The following is an 18,437-nucleotide window of genomic DNA, read 5'->3' as shown; positions in this document are numbered from 1 at the left end:
TTTTTCACATTTCAATACAAATTTTTTTACTGTTCATCATTTAAAACACTTCTATTTTATTTTTTTTTTTAAGAAAATCTCAGAAATATTATTTATCTAATTTTTTTACATTTGATTTTATGTTTTATTTTTATTTAACTTATATAATTTTATTTTGTATTTATAGGACTGAATTATATTACATTATATATAATAATATATTATAAATATAAAAAATATATATGGATATTTCAAATTTATTGATAGAAATGAAATGTTTAAAAAAAATAAAAAATATTATTTAAATGATATGAAAAAAAATAGATAAACTGATATATACCATATTATAAAAGTCAATATATAAAATATAAAAAATAGATTTTAGTGTTATATTTTGAATGATAGAATGAATGAACAATTGAGAGTGCTCGTGTTCCTTTAACACACTTTAAATTTAGGATTATGCTTCTCATCATTTTTATATATTACACTTATTTTAATTTTTTTGTATTATTTTTTCTAAACAAATTGAATTATTTTACTTATCATCTATATAAAATACATTTGATAAGAGGAGAAAACTAAAATAAAAAATTATTTTTAGTGTGTGAGAATTAGAGGTGTAAAGGGTATGGTTTGATCTAATTTTGGATAAAATTTAGGATTGAACCGGTATGTATTAGTTTTACATTTTCAAAAACCGATTACGTATAGGTTACCCTCCTAAACTGATACATCCGATTTTAACATTTCCAGTTTGATTTTTCGGTTTTAATAGTTTAGTATATATTAACATTAGTTATAGTGATTAGATAACTATATATTAGTATTTGTTATAGTGATATTAATTTATTATAACTATATTATTGATAGTGATAGTAATAATATTAGTATTACTATATCATTATTTCATATATAATTATTTAGCATAGTGATTTATATAGTAATTTATATATAGACTTAAAATATATTACTAATAGGAATATATTATTAGACTATTAATATTAGGCCACAAAATATAAATTTTAATTAATATATATTATATTCTAATGTATATTAATATTACTAATTTACTAATGTACTTATTAAAAAGAATACATTGAGAATTTATTAGGCCATAAAATATTACTAGTATATATATATTATGATTAAAGCATATGATCAAATAAATTTTTATGTTTAAAATTAATATTTTATGTTATAAATTATAATAACATTATCTTATATATAATTATAATTTATATTATTATATATAATATAAAAAGTATTATATATAATATTAAAAAAATAATTTAAATATACAATATAGCGAACTGGTCTTGTCTTAAAAAGTATAGAATCAGAACCGGACCGATACCGACCTATTTTAGAACTAAGGAAACCAGTCCCGGATTAATTCTACCGATTCAGGTTGGTCCAGTCCAATTGTCCGATTAATTTTTACATTTCATGTGAGAATGATGAGTATAATTTTTCTTATTCTTACACATGTGAACTTCTTTATTAAGAACCCTTTGCACCTTTCTCTTTGGACAAAGATCTTTCATTTATTTTTATATGAGAAAAGATATTTATAATCGTGAAATGCACAAATATTATATAATTCTTTTAAAAAAAGTGAATGAGTATAGAATATGCATGAAAAAACTAATTTATTAATAGTGAATTTCACTATTTTTTAAAACTATTGTGCGATACTTGCGCACTCTACAACTATATATAACATTACTATTTTTCTGTATAGACCTATCCAGTATGTACAACATGCTTCTAGTATAATTATATATTTTTTAATTTAAAATGTATATATAAATATATTAGTAGTAACTTGTTTAAATATTAAAAAAATAATCAAAATACACTAATGGTCAAAATTCATAGAGCAAAATTACATAAGAAAGTAGCATTTTCCTTTCTATATATCAAATACATTTTTCAGCAGGTGAGTATAATGATAAACTAGACTTCATATCATTCGAAAGACATAAAAGACTTTATTTTCTATAATGATTTTAGTAAGTTTAGTTTCAATTGTATCAGTGAGTTTGGTTTGGATGTTGAAAGCTTTGCATTTCATCCCAAATTATCTTAGTATACAAACATTACAAATATAAATACTTTTTAATTTTTAATTTTTAATTTTTTCATCTAATCATTACTTAAGCATTACAACTTTTTCAAACTTTTACATAAAACATAAAAAATAAATTAATATTTTCAAATCTTAAAACAAAAATAAAATTTAAAAATTATATTATAATAAAATTTTAATTTTATAATATCTTTATTCAATTTTATTTCTCTCATTTTTCAAAGCCCATAAAATATTTAAACTTAAACATTTTATTACTATTCACAAATTATTTTACTACTATTTATATATTTACTACTAAAAATGAGTTTGGATGATAAGTTGAGATGAAATAAGATAAGTTGACATGAAAGTTAAAAGTATAATAAAATATTGTTAGAATATTATTTTTTAATTTTATTATTGATTTAGGATTTGAAAAAGTTAAATTGTTTCTTTTTGCGTGAAAATTTATAAAAATTATAATAATGAGATCAAATGAATTGAGAGCCCCATTTTTAATTCAAACCGAGCCTACACTCTTTGGGAATATAAGCCTAAATGTCATTTAGATTTTTTTTTTAGATTGTTATAAATGATATCAAAGTTAATCTCAATCAAAATTAGGAGACATGAGCTATATCACTTAGAATAATACTATATAGAATCTTAGGACATACAAGTATCACGCATCCCCTTAAGTAAAAAGTAAAATCTATTATTAAAAAAATTATTGTTCATATAAATTATCCAATTTTATTTATTGAGTTATACCACTCACAATGTGAAATCGCTAGACGAAAACTGATGGGCCCCAAGGTGGACCAAGTCTTAAGGATCAATTACAAGATTAAGAGCCATGAAGATCAAAGAAGCAATGCAAGGATTGGTACAATCTAATTGGGATAAAGCTAGCAAGAGCCAGAACCAGTTTTGATCCACTTGATCCAAGCTATGGAAGACACGACATGGGCCGACTGTTAATGAAGACCACGAACTTATTTATTTCATTAAAAGAGCTTATCTTATTAGTTTAGAATAAGTGGGTTTGAGGATGTTGGCCCACACATATGTCTTATTTCTAATGAACTAAGTTTTTGGGAAGGTCTTGTATTTTGGCCAATGGCATATTTGGAAAGTTATAAATTAAAGTGAACTAGGGTTTTAGAAGTACTGTAGCCCAGGCACTGTTCACGCTACAGTACCCGCGGCTCACTTTAAGGTTTTGGAGATTGTTTATTTAAACCACTTGTAGCCTCATTTGAGGGGGCAAGACATTTTTTATTGAATTTTCATTGTGAGTGAGTTTTATCCTCTTGTTCTTAATTGAACTCTTGAACTTATCAAAGGTAAATCACAACCTTTGTGGCGTTCCTCCTTGTAATTTGGATAAAGCTAGCAAGAGCCAGAACCAGTTTTGATCTACTTGATCCAAGCTATGGAAGACACGACATGGGCCGACTGTTAATGAAGACTACGAACTTATTTATTTCATTAAAAGAGCTTATCTTATTAGTTTAGAATAAGTGGGCTTGAGGATGTTGGCCCACACATATGTCTTATTTCTAATGAACTAAGTTTTTGGGAAGGCCTTGTATTTTGGCCAAGGGCATATTTGGAAAGTTATAAATTAAAGTGAACCAGGGTTTTAGAAGTACTGTAGCCCGGGCACTGTTCACGCTACAGTACCCGCGGCTCACTTTAGGGTTTTGGGGATTGTTTATTTAAACCACTTGTAGCCTCATTTGAGGGGGCAAGACATTTTTTATTGAATTTTCATTGTGAGTGAGTTTTCTCCTCTTGCTCTTAATTGAACTCTTGAACTTATCAAAGGTAAATCACAACCTTTGTGGCGTTCCTCCTTGTAATTTGGGTTCTTGAGACGGGATTTCATCGGGTCTAGATTTTAATATAATCTAGGTTCTTGAAACGAGTTCTCAACGGGTCTAGATTCTCCATCCATAGACTTGAGTTTGGCGTTCTTGGGTTTGTTTTTCCAATATTGTTGTTGGGTCTCAAAGCGAGTCGATTGGGGTTCACATCAAAAACGTAAAAGATTTAACATACTCTAATTATACCGTTAATCGAAACTTCCAAAATACGGAAGCAGCTCGTGTGATTGCAACCTCCTTTGATATCGAACCCTTATTTATTTTTTTAGACCATTTTTGCCATCGTGCACATCGAAAAGGTACTTCTCAATTGCCTTATGTCAACAAATCTATTATCATCTATTTTTTTGTTATTCTTTTATTATTTTATGATATACCATCAAATAATTAGTTTATAAATAAAATATAATAAATAATTTCAAATTATCTAATAGCATATTATAAAATAATTAGAGAGTGATAAAAATTAAAATGAATGAAAAATACCTCATGCTAAAGGAAACTGATTGCAATCTTGGTCACGAAGGATATAATTGAACCAAAGATACTGACAAAAGAATGAGAAAATCTGTTCAATATGGAGTAACAGAGTTAGAGAATGAGGAATAATTTTCCTTGTATTTCATTTATACATGATGAGATATTTATATACTATTCTTCTAGGGACAATCGGGAGATGCAATTGCGGGAGAGTCGTCTAATATATTATGCCACGTCAACTCAATTACATCACCTCTGATTTGTCTTCCTGCTTCTTCTTCTTCATCGCGTTGTCCTTCTCTCTTTTCGTTTCTCCATTTCTCTCTCTTCTCATTACTGAACCAGCCTACGTCTCTCTCATTGCATTGTCGTCTCACTTTCTTCTTCTTTTTCTCAAGTCTCTTTCGCTACCCGTCCCGATTTCTCCGTCTCCTCTCTCTCTCTCTCTCTCTCTCTCTCTCTCTCTCTCTCTCTCTCTCCTCCTCAGCCTGATACCCTCATCGTGCCCTCCTCTCAATGTAGCGAACACCAACAATAACAGCAAGGGTTAATGGAGATGAGGAGTATCACCTAAACGAAGACATGGCTGTGTGGAAATTTTTTTTTTATTTTTTATTTCTGTTTATTTTTAATTTTCTGGATGTAGATCTGAGTGTTCAATTTTTGTTGTTGTTCCATTTCGTGAACATGTTCTCAAAGGTAGGGTTTTTTTTTTTTCATCTGTTTGTTTGATTTTTGTTTGTTGGAGTAGAACATCTGTTTTTGGCTTCTTAATTGGAGTGGAATTTGTTCTTCCTCTGGGTAAGAGAGGTGAGACATGCAGGTCGTTGTGTGGGGAAGAAAAGGGGGAGGCAGAGCTATACCGGTCGTCGATTTCGTGGGGAAAATGAAGGGAGGCTGATGAAGGGAGGGAGACACTGCTTTGAGTCATCTTCGACTTTGAAGGAGGGGAGGAATGGAAACTGGTAAGTGAAAATGTCGAGAGGGAGATGGAAACTGAGGGAGGGAGGAAAAAAACGATGCATTTGGTATTCTTTTGCTATGTTAGCCCGCGCTTACCTAGCATTTACACAAGGTAACTGAATGTGGAGTTTTTCACTTACACAAGAGGCAGAGAATAAAAAACGGTTATATCACATCAGAGACTTTGTCTACAATGCTTTCTATAGTATTCTTATTTTTTGTACAATTATCATCTAGCTTGATATGGAGGACTTGTGCAGTGGAAGCAGTTGACGAATCTCTCTAGTACACCACCATCATCTAGGCGAGAGTTTCAAAGTTAGGTACAAAAATTATCGACAACTTACCATGCTTGTAGTATTGACGCAATAAACTGGCTGGCATTGTCATTCTTCTGAACTCCAAGATTGACGGTGCAGGAATAAGATTTGCATCATGAGATTTGCATGTAGATATAGGAAATGTTCAATGTGGGGTATTTGAAGGATCAGATAAGGTCTAATGACATTTCCACAGGCACAGGCTGTGAGAAAAGCCCCTTGATAAGAACATGAAGATCATAACAATGATAACAACGATTGCTTCCAACACACTGCATGCTGATGCAAGATCATATTGTAATCAAGTAGATCGTTTGTATAACACAGAACATTGCCTTCAGAAGGCGAAACTCGCTCACTTCATAGTTTCACTCGCATGTAGAAAGAAATTATTGGAAGCAACTGTCCACCTTCTAATCATCAAAGATCGAACCTTTACATGAAGTAAGAATACGCTTTCCAGATAATTCAACTCATTCAAGCAATTAATATATCTTGTACCCAAGGGCAAAAGCTCTATTGCAACCATCAACGTCCACTTCACAGGTTTTACTAAAATGACATGTTTCTTCTTCTATGAAGTTCAGTGGAAATCCCTAATGACATCAAAGTGATTTCCTTTTCTCGTTCCTACATTTTGTAAGCTAGCGAACAAAGTCAATGAAAACTTGAAAGTGGCGTAGAGACTCGGGACTTACCAGAAACAGGATGCAGAGAAGGGCACGGGTGGCACCTTGCCGAATGAGGAGGAAGTGACCCCCCGAGGGGGGGGGTGTTAGGCCTTTGCAAGAACAGGGCCACCGGTCCTTCCGGTTGCTGACAATCTCTCTCTCTCTCTCTCTCTCTCTCTCTCTCTCTCGCAAACATATAAAGTAGTTTCTTGAGGTAGTCTCTTATATGTTGCGCATTTCGACTGTCCAAAAATCACACAAGATGATATTGAAGTGATTCAGCAAATTGCCTACGTCCACTGGAGCCTCTTTTATAGAATTTGTACGAGATTTACAAAAACTCTACAAATTTCTATCTCTATCTAACGTACCCTCTTTCTCTCTTGTTTCTTCTCCCACTGCATTTTCTGCACATTTAAGTTCTCTTATTTATAGGAAAGCAGGCCACTTACGGTGTAGTAATCTACTGCAGAAATTATGGAGTGGGTGCCTAATAAAACAAAGCACCGAACGGTGCATGTGCAGCAGGCCACTTGGGTTGATTCAACAATCACCCCATCCACCCAATTGTGCCATATCAGGCTGCTTACAAACTGATTCATTCTCCAAATAAATGCACATCTTTCTTTGACATGAGAGACTTCTACTATCGAATACGCTCCAATGCACCCAAGGGTGCTTAACAATGTACAATACTGATCAAGTCCAAACAGTGTTAGAACTTGATCCCTATGACGACTTTCGTCAACATATCTGCTGGATTATCTTCAGTGCCAATCTTCTGAAATTTGATGTCATCTTCTTTTAATATTTCACGTACAAAGTAAAATCAGATATTTATATATTTTGTTCGAGAGTGATACACTTGATTCTTAACCAAATGAATTGCACTCTAACTGTCACAATAAACGGTAACCTCTTGATGCTTAAAGCCCAAATCTGTTACCAATCCTTGTAACCAAATAGGTTCTTTCACGGCTTCTGTTACAACCATGTATTTAGTCTCAGTTGATGATAGTGCAATTGTCGACTGCAAAATTGATCGCCAACTAACTGGTCCTCCAGCCATAGTGAACACATATCCAGTTGTCGATCGACGTTTGTCAAGATCACCTGTATAGTCTAAGTCAACATATCCAGTTACTAGACTATCTTCACTCTTCTCAAACTTCAAACCAACATCTACGGTCCCTGAAATATACCGTAAAGTCTACTTAGCCGAATGCCAATGAATCTTTCCAGGATTATGCATATAGCGACTAACTAAGCTAACGGCCTGGGAGATATCAGGTCGTGTACACACCATGACATACATTAAGCTTCCAACAATACTTGCATATGGGACATTCCTCATGTAGTCCCACTCTTCATCAGTTTTAGGAGACTGCAATGCACTGAGCTTGAAATATGGGACCATAGGAGTACTCACCGGCTTCGTCTTTGAGTCGATGTTGAAGCGTTGCAGTATTCTCTTTAGATATTGCATCTGAGTAAGGTGAATTGTACCTTTCACCCTATCTCTGCTAATCTCCATCCACAGTATTCTTCGTGTTTCTCCCAAATCTTTCATTTCAAACTCATTACTTAACTGAGTTTTTAAACGATTTATCTCCCCCTTACTTTTACATGCAATTAACATATCATCTACATATAAAAGCAAATAAATGAAAGATCCATTTGCAAGTTTTCTGAAATATACACAATGATCGTATTGGCAACGAGTGTATTTCAGATCTATCATAAAGCGGTCGAAATGCTTGCACCATTGCCGAGGTGACTGCACCATTGCCGAGGTGACTGCTTCAAGCCATAGAGAGACTTCTTCAAACTGCATACCCAATTTTCTTTTCTTGCTTCTTTAAAATCTTCTGATTGAGACAGATAAATCTCTTCTTCCAGATCACCATGTAAGAAAGTTGTCTTTACATCAAACTGTGCTAACTCAAGATCATATTGTGCAACCAAAGCTAGCAATATTCGAATGAATGAATGCTTCACAACAGGAGAGAATACGTCACTGTAGTTAATTCCCTCTATCTGAGCGTAGCTCTTGGCTGCCAACCTAGCTTTGTATCGCACTCCATTTTTAGCAGCTTAATCATCTTTCTGATTAAATATCCACTTACAGTCAATTGTCTTCTTTCCTTTTGGAAGCGGCACAAGCTCCCAAGTCTGGTTCTGGTGAAGAGACTACATCTCTTCATTCATCGCTTTTGTCTATTCAACTTGTTCACTGGACTGTATAGCTTCTCTGTAAGTGGTTGGGATCTCACCTCCTTCAAGTGGTAATGCATATGTCACATAGTCTGCAAAATGTGTCGGTACACGTTTCTCTCGTCTTGGTCTATTGTTTGCTATTGATTCGAGTTGACATGGAGGTACTGTGACTGGATTATCAACCTCATCTTGTCCATGCTTTCCCAACTTTTTTGAAGTAATAAACTTCACACTCTGCGAATCATCTGATGTTTCGCCATCACTGCTACCTTCACTGGAATCTTTTGCTTATGTGAGTTAAGCATCTCAAACTCATTGAATGTTACATCTCTACTAATGATCACCTTTTTGGACTCTATGCACCAGAGTCTATACCCTTTTACACCAGTACTAAATTTCAAGAATTTTGCTTTCTTGGCTCTAAGATCAAACTTACTTTCTTTAGCATGATAGTAAGCAGGACATCCGAAAACGTGTAAAGAGTTATAATCAGTAGCATGTGTACCTCTCCACATTTCAGTGGGTGTCTTCCCATCATTGGTAGCTGTGGGTAGTCGGTTGATGAGGTGGCAAGCATATGTCATAGTTTCAGCCCAAAATTGTTTATAGAATCTAGCATTCAGCAACATACATCGCACTTTCTCTAGTAAAGTATGATTCATTCATTCTGGCACACCGTTCTGCTACGGTGTACCTCGTACTGTGAAGTGTTTGACAATTCTCTCTCTCCGGCATACTTCCATGAAGGGGTCTGAAGTGTACTCACCTCCATTATCAGATTTGAGCCGCTTGATCTTCCTGCCGGTCTGAGTCTCAACCATTTTCTTCCAATCAAGGAAGCTTTTCAGCACTTCATCTTTATTCTTCATCGTATACACCCACACACGACGAGAATAATCATCAACAAAAGTTACAAACCAATGTTTACCTCTCAAAGATGCATTTTGGGTAAGTCCCCAAACATCAGAGTGCACATAGTCAAGTATTCCCTGTGTATTGTGTACAACGGTTCCAAACTTGATCCGCCTCTGCTTCCCCAATACACAGTGCTCACAGAAAGACAGTTTACCAGTCTTGGCATCTTTCCCATTAGTACTTTGAGAGTTCTGTCTTTAATGGTGATTCTGAATCCCTTTGAACCAGAGATCCCAATGAGATGAGATTCTTCCACAAGTCCAGAACGTACCAAACTTTTGTCAGAGTCTTGACGCTGCCATCGTGTAGTTTTAACCGAATGCTACCTATTCCCTGAGTCTTACAAGTACTGTAATTGCCCATAAGTACTACTCCACCTTTGTGAAGTCAGTAAACCAGCCCCGATTGGGACACATATGATAGGTACATCCAGAATCCATAATCCATTCATCGGAATGACAAATGGATGATAAATTTGTCAATGCAAAATCTGAATCATCATCTCTGTCTACGACATTGGCTGTGGTGGGTTGATTCTGCTGTTGTCCCTTCAGCTTGGGACAATCCTTCTTCCAGTGTCCGTTGTTGCGATAAAATGAACACTCGTCTTTGGCGAGCTTTCTTTCGACTGATGAATCACGTGATGTGGTTCGGATTTTCGATTGAAAACCGTTCTTCTTTCTGGGATACCTTGACTGTGGTCTCCCTCTTGCTGTTAGAGCTTCACTTGATGTATCTTGTTGTACCTGCTTATCCTTTTTGTGGTACTCATTACTAATTAAAGAGCTAGATACAACTTCAAAACTAATCTTTTCCTTCTCATACAATAGAGTAGTAATTAAATGCTTATATGTATCAAGCAAGGAATTTAACAAAAGTAAAGCTTTATCTTCATCTTCAATTTCAATATCCAAGTTTATCAAATCAGCAAGAATTTGGTTGTAACTATTCAGATGTTCAGACATAGAAATACCTTCACGAAATTGGAATCTGAAGAGCTTTTTCTTTAAGTGTAAACGGCTCTCAATGCTCTTCTTCATGAACTTATCCTCCAATTTCTACCAAAGTTTCTTAGCATTTGTCTCTCTCATGACAAAATACTCATGTTTTTTGGTAAGGCATAACTGGATTGTACTACTACAAGCTTGGGTATTAAGTTTCCTCAATCATGATCAGTCATATCATCTGGCTTATCGTTCAACGCAATATCCAACTCTTGTTGGATCAAAACGTCCATGACTTCACATTGCCACAAGCCAAAGTTACTTGTTCCATCGAACTTCTCAACTTCAAACTTCGCATTTGACACTGTAGACCGACATCCAGAGCTGCTGGCATTTTCAGAGCTCCTATCTCTTCCAGATCTTTCTATTTGAATTTAAAAAATTTAGACACAAAATTTCAAAATTCTAACCATACGGATGAGTCCGGAATGATCCAAATAGTTGAAAAACACTATTTGATCGTTAAAATCGGACTCCAAATGGCTTAGATCAAGCCTGATAAGAATTTGGAAAAAACGGGCGGACCTAATCGTTTGGCGCGTGAGATGCACGCGTGGCAACGGTGTTTGTAGCGCGTGTGGTACACGCTATTGCTGTTGGCGCGTGGGTGCGCATCTAGCACGTGAAGGACACACTCAGAGTACCTATAGGGCGCGTGGGGGTGTGTGGGGTACGTAAGAGTCACGCGTCTTCAACCTTCGGGCACGTGGCAGCGCGTGTGTGCGTGTGGTGGCGCGTGATTGGCACTCGTCTTCAACCTCCAGATGCGCATGGGCGCGTGGGTTCAAGCTCCTATTGTCTTTCGGCGCGTGCGGCTTCGTCTGACCTCCATTTTTTATTCCATTTGCGGCAATGGATTCGTCTCAACTCGAGGAACACCCTGGAGTTGTCAAAAATTGATTTTGACCAACTTGAATTTTCGGACAGCTCGAACTAGAGCTTTGATACCAATTGTTGCACACTCCGGCTATCCAAAAATCACACAAGACGATATTTAAGTAGTTCAGCAAATTGCCTACATCCACTAGAGCCTCTTTTATAGAATTTGTACGAGATTTACAAAAACTTTACAAATTTCTATCTCTCTCTCACGTACCTTCTTTCTCTCTTGTTTCTTCTCCCACTGCATTTTCTGCACATTTAAGCTCTCCTATTTATAGGAGAGCAGGTTACTTACGGCGCAACAATCTGCTGCAAAAATTATGGAGTAGGTGCCTAATAAAACAAAGCACTGAACGATGCATGTGCAACAGGCCACTTGGGTTGATTCAACATTATATTCATCTCTCTGTTTCTCTGTCGTTCCTACTGCTAGTTTCCTTGAGGAGACATCTTGTGACGTCCTCAAATTCTGTTTGGGATCAGACGGACATTTGAAGCGTCGAGACATACAACACAAAGTTACCTGCCCCCGTTCATGACATATAAGATGCAATGTTCCTAACATGCATCTAACATTATGCAATATTCGCAGAGAATAATTTTTTTCTTTAGCAATACTATGTACCAAATTGAAAATATCCCAAATGCTTAAAACATACTTCATACATAAAGACCCATTGAACAGATCACAACACTAGTCCAAAATGGTTATGATCCAAAAAGTACTAGAGATGCAACTTCATCGTACAAGTAGTAATTTACGTTAACTACTATATTAACATTGACGTCGCACCGTCGTTTAGTCAACTGTGTCTAGTTGATCAGCTCCTGATTCTCCTTCAGGTCCTGTAACAAGATCTATCATTTGGGGGGAATGGTATTTGGGACTACCAAAATAAGATTTGATTACAAATCTCGGTAAGCTAACAAAAAACTTCCACACAAGCTAATGATGCATGGATGACAGTAAAAGCATAAATGCATAATCAAATCCATAAGTAATTAAAGCATAACTTGGCGTACAACATAACATAATTGACATATCTTAAATTGAAACATGAACTGAACTTGACTTGACATGAACTTGATCTGAAACTTAACTTATCATGAACTTGTTCTGAAACTTGACTTAACATGAAAAATACATACTCCACAGTTGTTGTGGCCCCATGTATTCTACACAAACTTGACTTAACATGAAAAATACATACTCCACAGTTGTTGTGGCCCTATGTATTCTACGTGTAAATACATACTCCACAGTTGTTGTGGCCCCATGTATTCTACACAAACTTGACTTAACATGAAAAATACATATTCCACAGTTGTTGTGGCCTCATGTATTATACACATCATAATGCAGTTAAATACATACTCCACAGTTATTGTGGCCCCATGTATTCTACACATCACAATGCAGTTAAATACATACTCTACAGTTGTTGTAGCCCCATGTATTCTACGTGTAAATACATACTCCACAGTTGTTGTGGCCCCATGTATTTTACACGTCACAATTGCTGTGTCTCATATAGTGTATGCGTCACAATTGCTGTAACCTCATATTTCGTGTGCCACAGATGTTGTGGACCCCACAAAACTGAATGTAGTCAAGATAAAAGCTGACTGGAATACGAAAGGACTGAAGCCCTGACGTAACAAAACGTGACTTGAACATAACTTGAAATACATGACCAACTTGAGATAAAAACATTTCGTAACATGACATAACATATAATAGACAACATATTTAACATGACATACTTGCAACAGTGAATATTACATGACTTGACATACATGTAATAGATGGCATACTTAGCATGACGTACTTGTAAGATATAGTAATATATGACATAATATATTATGTAACAAATAAAAATTGATGACGGAATAAATTCTGTATAATAGACAATTACGTGATAACTTCGCATGGCATGACATATATGATAACACACATACATACACTGTAGTTTCTTTACTTAGCACACATACACAGTAAACTACTAGTAAGTTAAAACTTTGATCTCCGCGTTTTTTATAAAACCTCAAGCACGATCACGAGAAACTGTAATTAGTGATTCTAAAAGTTAGCATTGAATCACTAATAACTTGAAATATGAAAAATACTAACTTAAAGAGTAAAATTTCTATTTTACTCTCTACATGTAGGAAAATGACCGTTTTACTCATAACTTAAGGATTTTGCATACTAACTCCAAAAGTCACCAAAATTTACATCCCTCATATAAATTTTATCCTTAACTCAAATATCAATTTAGAAAAATTTAAAACTAATCACAACTATTTAAAACTCCATAGGGCCGAAATTCCCATATGCTATTTTCATTGATTTTTGTTTCTAACTTGTTTTTATTAACCTTTTGATCTATGACTTATAAAAATGTGATCTTCAAACCAAACCATCACATGGTTTAAAAAGATATTCTAAAATATATATAAGCTTCTAATTCAAGATCACATGGCTAAAAATTAACCAAAACATAAATTTAGCCAAGAACATCCACACTTTGGCTTATCTGAATATCTCTTTGTATAAAATTTCATATCTTTGAAACTAATATCAAATATTTTCAAAATAATAATATAACATGTATATAAGATGCTTATGATCCTTCAATAAAATTATCAAAGTCATTGGAATAGGTTTAGACCACCAAAGAGTTAAACTTTCTCAAAACAGAAACTGTTTTTCCTCTTCCAGTTTCTAAGTTTCTAAATCTAAGAAAATATTTCATCAAAACCTTTAATCATGCAAAAATCCTCAACCAATAGTCATATATACATGTTAACAATACTCCATAAAAATTTTGACCAATATCTATCCATTAGCTTGGTCAAAAACTCCAAACTATAACATATTCTCCAGTTTATCTTCCAGAATGACCTTTCTATAGTTTACATAATATTTGACTAACAAAATGATTTTCAAATGGGATAAATAAGATATCCACATAAACTAGACTAAAAAAGGAACAACTTATATGAATGAGACTTTATGATAAAATACTTACAAAAGCTTCGAAATGGGCGTGCAAAAGAACTCCTAAAAGCTGTCCGAGAGAGAGTGTTTGATATTCTTTTAATGGAAAGTATAAATTAAGATAATTTCATGGGGAGGGGTGGCTGGAGATACTTATGGATGAGATATGGAAGAGATGAGACTGGAGTGAGAGTTAAGTGTAGGACTCTCTTACCCGAAGTGAGAGTTAAGTATAGGACTCTCTTACCCAGAGTGAGAGTAAGAGTGGAGTGTAGGACTCTCTTACCTAACAATATCTATAAAAATCAATTCAAGATATTTTTACCCAATAATATCCACGAAATTAGCTTAAAATATTTTTATCCAATAATATCCATAAAATTAGTTTAAGATATTTTTATCTAATAATATCTACAGTTTTGAACAGACGTTTTGTCCGAAAATATGAAAAAATGTTATTGCGCCATAAGACCTTAAATAACCCTCCGAGTCTAATGGCACAAACCATAATACATTTTGATACTTCTAACTATCTCCAATAATCAAAAACACACTTCTGATACCATAGTAAATAATAACACTAATTATGTAGTTAGAACAAAACCTATACGATTAATGGATTCGTGAAAATTTATGGGATCTTCACGAGGTTCTTAAAGTTAATAGAAATTTCACAATTGAATTTCTAGCGGGCTGTTACACATCTCTCTTGTCCATTATAATTTTAATGCTTTTGAAAGCTTGATAACTCTAATTCTGATTTTTTGTTTTCTATTTCTCGATGTTAAGATTTTGCAGTTCCAACGTCTACTTTCAGAACCGGAACCCCTGCGGTTATGAACCCTAATCCCAATAAATCCTTTGAGGTAGGCAATGTGATTCTTGAATTCAATTACATGTTAAAAAGATCAAGTTTGTACGGCCAAATTGTTTGGCCTTGACTATTTCATCTGAATTTTGTCTTGAATTGCTGCATTTCAACGATTCTTGAGCTTGAAATGACTAGTAACAGAATATACTAATCACTCCTTTTCTTTTTCCCTTCGTGTTTAAACAATTTTCGTAGATAAAGTTTGATAGTAAGTTTTTTTTTTTTGTTTTTTATTCCTCGAGAAATGATAGTTATTATTCTCGTTATTGGAAAGATAGATATCATTGTTTTTTTTAGCATTGCTAGGTACAAGCAGATTTTGTGCACTAATTCGCATACTGATCATTTTTTTATGTAAAAAAATTATAAAAAAATTTTTTGAGAGAAGAAGAAAATTTTATATTTCATGAAAATTATTTTCGCTTTCAATTCACATCATTTTATTAAATATATACTGGACAAATTAATATTAATGTGCAAATTGGTGCGCAAAGTATGCTTGCAAGAAGACTTTTCCTTGTTTTTTAGTGTCTGAATTAATGAACCTCATTCCATATCGATTTTAATTATAGTGACATTTTGACATATCGAGTTATTGTCTAATTTGTACGAAAATAGCATTTTATCAGTCAGAAATTCATGCTCAGATTGCTTTGTGGTGGTTGCACATATCTAAGTATAGCTGACTAGTCCTAGATATTTATGAAATCTAAAATTTTATAATATCTTTGTGTTCTGCCAATTGTGAATTGAGTTCTCTCTCTCTCTCTCTCTCTCTCTCTCTCTCTCTCTCTCTCTCTCTCGCAATTATGTATTTTGTTTAAAAAATAAAATGGATGATTGGGCTGAAATGACTTTGAAATATAATTTTAGGTGGCCACATCCTTGTGGAATGAGATCTTTGAAGGGTTGGCATTTTTTGGGTGATGCATGTGGTGGATTTCTTTGCATGCTGGCAAGGTATCGAGGAGAGAAGTAACAACATTGGCAAAGAGCAGTGTTGAAGATGATCCCTCTGTGGTTACTTTGACGTTTATGGTTAGAGAGGAATGTGAGGTGATTTGATAATTGTCAACATTCTATAGGGAAATTTAGGGAGTCTTTCCTTAGTACTTTAAGCTTTTGAGTGAAGAATCTTGCAAGGAATGGTCTGATTTTAATGTTTTGCTTTAGTTGTATTTTGTTTTGGCTTGTAAGTAGGTGTTCTCATTTGTATACATCCTATATAGTACTTAGGCTATGCCTATTTACTTGGAATAAAATTTCTCTTATTAATTATAATATATATATATATATATATATATAATTTTAAGTTGCTCAACCTCCCAGTGATTCAGTTTTAAGCCAATTAGGTTTGGGATATGTGATGAGACTTAAAATTCTCATTTAATTATTATAATTTTTTCAAATTTCTATACAAAATATAATAAACAATTCAACTTTTTTAAATTCTAATTTTACTTTTTCATATCCCAAAACAATAATAATATTAAAATATAATATTTTAAACTTTCATCTAAAATAAAAAGTGCTCATCTCACTCCCCAAACCTAACCGGTTGTGGCTACTTCATGGGATAACCAGGTAATGTTCTCAATGAAATGAGCGGAAATATGTCTTGGACATGATTTTGTAATCTTTCCAACTACGTGGTGCTTCAATATCACAGAACAATATTCTGTAATAGTCTGGTAGTGATGTTTCAAAGTTTTTCCATAAATATTTTCATTACTCATAATGTCAGATTTTGCTATTAATGGCATAATCTATGCTTCTAGCATTTGATCATAAAAGGCTATCTGCAAAATTAATATACATACATACATACATACATACATACATATATATAGTTATATATGGCAATATCAACATCTATCTTTAGTGGATTGGATAAACTTGGTGGGTATTTACTAAACCTTGCAATAATGGGTTCTTGTGAGCCCTTCAGAAGAAAAGATCATCCATTGTTAGGTTAAGTGTTTTTCTTTGTTTGCTTCAATGATGTTGAGAAATGGGGACTTAATCTGTGCACGTGCTTGATTGTGAAAACCTGATTATATGTTGTTGGTATAAAGGAGTTAAACTTAACAATAACCTGTAATGCCTCTTCCTGGGAATTAAGAGAGGCTTGTTCTGCACTATTGTCAATTTAGACTACATGTTTACTCATAAAAAAATTAAATTGCATATTACATAATAATGAACAAATGCTTGAAATGCCTTGACGCTTGAAATGTAAATTGAATTGAGTATTCTGATATTCATACATTTCTTTTATTTTCGCTTTAAAACTTGGAAGTCTGATTATGGTCCGAATGCCAACACACTCAGTTCAAGAGAATCACTTCGCCTTTAAAGTATCAAAAGAGATGTGTCACTACCTTTTCTGATCTGCAAGGTTGGTATGCATCTGCTTTTTGAATGTTCTTTCCTATCTTTATCTACTATTATCCACTAGATTTTGGCATTGCTTCTCCTGACCCATCTTTTTTGGTTGTCTCAAATGGTTGATGAACAAAGCATTTGTCTATTTCTATGTGTATGTGATCCATTTCCATAATCGAAGAGTTTTATTTGACATCTTACCTTCATGTCTTATACATAGCTTTATTGTCTGTAAAGTTTAGATCCTCATTTCCACTATGATCTGTCAGCTGATCAGACTGAATATAAGGATCAAAAGAAAGCAAATTTTAAATATTTATATTGATAGAATCACCATTGCATAAAATCAGAACAATCATCAATTACTTCCAAATCAACATTATCTTGATTTTAGGAAATTAGTCAATTAGTCATAAAATTGTATTTGTAATTTATTTCCATATTTGATTAGTTTCCATAGATAGCCTAAACTTTGTATCTATTTATTTGATTATTCTTCCATTGTAAAATCTAAATTCGGAGAAATACAAACAGATTCATTTCTTAACATGGTATCAGCCTAAGCTGGTCCTTTTTCTTACGCCCCAATGGCCTCTCCTTCAAACCCCTCTTCCTCTCCCTATCTTCTTCACCCCTCAGACTCCCCAAGCCTCATTCTTGTCTCTTGCCTACTTACAGGGGATAATTTTCCAAAATGGCAAAAAGCTATGACCCGTGCCCCTAACGCCAAAAACAAACTCAGTTTTATTGATGGTACTCTCAAACCACCTGAACCCACCTTTACCG

The sequence above is a fragment of the Carya illinoinensis genome, chromosome 2 (genome assembly GCF_018687715.1).
Source record: "Carya illinoinensis cultivar Pawnee chromosome 2, C.illinoinensisPawnee_v1, whole genome shotgun sequence".
Lineage (NCBI taxonomy): Eukaryota > Viridiplantae > Streptophyta > Magnoliopsida > Fagales > Juglandaceae > Carya > Carya illinoinensis.
The sequence above is the reverse complement of the archived record's forward strand: the minus strand, read 5'-3'. Positions refer to the sequence as shown.